This window comes from Populus trichocarpa, chromosome 7 (genome assembly GCF_000002775.5).
Source record: "Populus trichocarpa isolate Nisqually-1 chromosome 7, P.trichocarpa_v4.1, whole genome shotgun sequence".
NCBI classification, from domain to species: domain Eukaryota; kingdom Viridiplantae; phylum Streptophyta; class Magnoliopsida; order Malpighiales; family Salicaceae; genus Populus; species Populus trichocarpa.
Window position 1 is genome coordinate 11,477,196 of NC_037291.2, and position 4,602 is coordinate 11,481,797.

Genomic DNA, 4,602 nt, shown 5'->3' on the forward strand with positions numbered 1-4,602 from the left:
GCAGCTTTGTCTAGCTTATAAAGAAATGGACTCCTTAAAATAGAGGATGATTAAGATGAAGGCATTCTAGGATGTTATAAGGGTTGAGCTTCTTGTTGCTAAAAAAGAAGCCTAAAGCTCTCGTGTGAAGTTGAAGGCTTTAAGAAACTATTTAAGGAGTTCCAAGAGTTTTCTAGAGGGTTTACAACACTGATTAAGAGAAATGCATGTAGACTTTAATGTTGCCTTCCATATAGTCCCTATGTCCAACTTCGCTGATGTCTTCCTCACTAGGACTGTAGGTGCCCAACGTGGAGAATACTCTACTGAGGAGCCTAACCTGGATATTAAAGTTTTAGCTCTCCAATTCCCCTTAGCTTTGTAAACAACCCTAGTTCTGTGGGGTTTTGCACTTTTTGTAATGATGTTAAAATTTTATAAAATTGTTATTTTATTCATTTTTTGTGTATTTTTTGAAATATTTTGTTAGACCTGTTTAGTTTAAGTGGGTTCAACCAAGGTTGTTAAAATCACGAGTTGACTTGTAAAATCATACGATTTTACGAGTCAGCACAGGTTAAACGTGCGACATCACTTTGAAAACTCGAAAATTGTTAAAATCGGACTAGAATCGGGTAAAATCAATAAAATCGTGTAAAATCATGATTTTAAAACCGATTTTATGATTTCACTAAAGTATATGTACTGCACCAAATTTTTACCTCCAAAGTCCAGCCCTCCACATCAGCACCAACCACCTATACAACATTTACCCTAGTCTCTTTTCTTTCTCTCAGTCATTCAACAATCAACCACCACTAATAACCCTCTCATTTTTTTTTCATTGTCGACTGCATCCTTTTCCCCAGCCACTGTAAGTTCCAGATAGTGGCGTCCTCTCCACCAGCAATTGTAAATTATTTTGTAGTTTTGTTTTTTTTTCCATCATGCACTTGCTAAGGATCATTTTACATTACTACTTATTTTTTTTTGTTTTCTTTTCAATATGAATTTCTTTCAAGTAATATGCTTATCTATTCAGGTATTTATTTATTTTCTCAAGATTGAAAAGAGCAGTAGCCCTAGGCATGAAGTACTTGGTTTTTGGGATCAAGAAATGACAGTGAGAAATGAGTGTCTAAAAAGGTGAAGACAGTGCTATATACTGGCACTGCACAATATCTTTTTCATTTTTTCTCCCAGCTTTCCAAAATGCAATCTAACTATGGTTAGAATTGGATTGTTGCTTGCTGATCTTTCTTTAGACAATTGTGAAAAATCTTGTTCCTTGCACACAATTCAAGCTCTAGACCAAAGTTACTATAGTTCTTATTCTTTGTAGTTTTATAAGACAGGTGTAGCCACCTTAGTACACTAACAAATTATTTATTTTAAGTTTGTTAATTGTTAGTTAATAAAAAACTATATACATGAATGAATAAAATAATTATATTGTATTTTTAAATTATTTAAATTATGTATGAATTTTTATTTGAATAATGTACTTTAAGGTGCTTGAACTATGTACAAGTTTTTTATTTGAACCTTGTATTTTAAGATACTTGAAGTATATATGAAAAAAAACTTTCCTTGCAATTTTACGATCCATTTTTACGATCCGAGTTTATATTATATTTTTCGTATCGTGTCAAAAATGTGTTTTTGACAACCTTGGATCCAACACTTATACTCAAGAAACATTTTAGGAGTAAATCCTTTAGGTTGTTTGTTTGGTCCAGTGCCCATACTTGAAAGAATATTTAGGAAGAAATCCTCCAGGAAGTTTGTATGGGTCCAATGCGTATATTTAGAAAAAAAAATGAAATTTTGGAAAGAATTGAACTTTGCCTAATCTTAGTACGACTCGCCCCTTTCCTGAAACCAAGAGGAAATCTAGGTTACAAGTATAGCTTTTGTCAGGAGTTCTTTCTCCTTTAATCTAGCTGTCTATGAACGTATCTGAAGGTTGGTGCCATTGCAATAGAGAGACCTCAGACTCATCCCTTAGAGAGGTATGCAATTGCACTAGGGAGACCATGTTGATCCCTTGAAGAATTGTGCAATCGCACTAGAAAGATCGAGTCAATCCCTTTCTTAGAGAGTTATGCTCTTGCACTAGAGAGACCCTTGATGAATCCCTTCCAATATGAGTTATATTATCGCACTAAGGAGACCATATCAATTCCTTAGAGAATTATACAATTGCACTAAGAAGATTGAGTTAATCCATTTCTTAAAGAGTTGTGATATTGTTTTAGGGAGATCATTAATCAATCTCTTCGAAGGTGAGTTGTGTTATTGCAATAGAAAGACCATGTCAATCCCTTGAAGAATTGAGCAATCACATTATAAAGACCAAGTCAATCCCTTCCTTGGAGAGTTGTGTTATTGCATTAGGGAGATCCTTGATCAATTTCTTTCAAGGTATGTTGTGTTATCGCATTAGAGAGACCATGTCAATCCTTTGGAGAGTTATACAATTACACCAGGAAGACCAAGTTAATCCTTTTCTTGAAGAGTTGATGAGAGGCCCTTAGGCATTACGTGGAGAAAATAAAAACATTGTCATTTTGAATGTCATTTATATATTAGAAACTTACACTCCTTTTCTCATTGACTATGATACATCTTTAAATAATCAGAGTGTCAGGTGTGAGGAAGACTCTTCCCTTCCATGTCTTATAGATGGTAAGTGTTTGTTTTTACCACCCTTGTAACTTTGAATAGACCACCCCACTTTGGGGTCATCTTACCCTTACTGTCTCTATTGCTCGTAACCTCCAACTTCCTTAGCATAAAATCTCCAAACTCAAATCTTCTATTATTGACTCTTGCATTATGGTACTGGGCAGTTCTATGCTAATAAACTTTGGTTTCTTGGTCTCTCATTTATGCATTTAAATCCCTCTTTAGCATATCATTGCCAACCAAGTCACTTCTCCTTTTGTTTATAAAAAGAAAAAAAAGAAAAAGACAATTTTAAAGAACCCAAAATTAGGTTATGACATATGACCCTATACTTCAAAATATTTCTTTAGCCCACTTCAAGCAAGTTTAACCTCCATATTTAATGCAAATATATAAGAATCATTCAACTTCCAAATCATGTGCATCTCCATTTCATCGAGAATAGAAAGTTTTAAACCCACTTATAAATCTTGTAGCACGTGGGCGCGACGATGCATGATTGAGCTCGCTGAAAAATAAATGTGCCTCCTTGAGAGGTATGTGTTGTTCGGAAATGAAAGAGTTTGGGTTTAATCATAAAATTATGATTAAGGTCCAAGAGTCGCTACCTAGTATTATGATTACTAGGAACTTATGGTCTGCGAGAGTCTAGGTAAGGGGCTGGTTATGCAAGGGAAAGACGTATCACCTCTAGTGCACCCTATCTAAAATAAACTGCATTGTTGTTTAATTGCTTTTCTAGATCAAATTCCTATTTGTTGGTCTTATCTAAGGTCTAAGGCAGATCTCCCTCCATGAAAGAGTCTTTACCTTGTCGGGTTTAATCCTAATCATTCTAAAGTTAAAAGTTTAGCATCGTATTTATTTTACACTTTATATCTTTAATACTTAAGAGTGTACTCTATTATGTAGTTTTACACCCCACAGATATTAAAGTCTATATCTAAACCCTAATATATAAAAAATTATTGGTAATGGGTTTTTGATATTTTGGCAAAATCATAACGAATAATTATAAATTGGTTACGATATCCATTTTTTATTTTTTAAAACATGAGAAAGATGCAATTTTTTTAATGAAAATATGCTTGGAAAACTTTTTAGGATTTGGCCCTATGCATGAAAACAAAACATTTATTTTTGTTTTTTTATGGGGAAATTAATTTAAAACTTTTGAGATTTTTTTAAAGTTTTCTTAGAAATATTTTGGAGAAAACTGAGTATTTTAATACCCAATATGTATCTTACAGTGTAAAAATACAACCCAATATTAAATAAAATTGGTAGAAAAACACACGAGAAAATCAAAAATATTTTGAAATGTCCTTTGGGATTTTTTGAGATTTTTTTTTAAATATATAATAGTATAATATAGTATTATATTATTATAATTAAATATATTATAAAATATATGGGTTGGGTCGGCCAAGCTAACTAGGCCGACTTGCAGCCCAATAGATTTGGGCTCCTTTTTTTCATTTTTCATTTTTCATTTGTCATTTTTTTTTGCTGGGCTGGAATGGGTCTAGTCCAAGCTTGGGGGTAATTATTTCCTCCCCTGTGTCCAGCATGCAAAATGAGTTATCGTTCTACATTCAGGAAAATAAAAGGGAAAGGTGGAGGCGAACAAGAGGAAGAAGGAAAGATGGGTTAGCTGGCGTTATTTCCCCCCTGTCACACGTGTGCGGCATCGCGACGAAAACATCCACCCTCAAAATTATTATCTTCTATCGATCTGGCAAATGTGTGGGGAGACAAGGAATTCTTGTCTTTTATGAGTGGAAAAATGGAATGGGAGTCGTCACCTAGTATTTTGGTCACTAGGAACCCTAACTGGTCTCAGAGATCGGGTACGAGAACTGGTTGCATAAAGGGAAGGTATTAGCACCCCAAATACGCCCTACCTAAGGTAGGCTGCATTGTTTTATTGTCTGA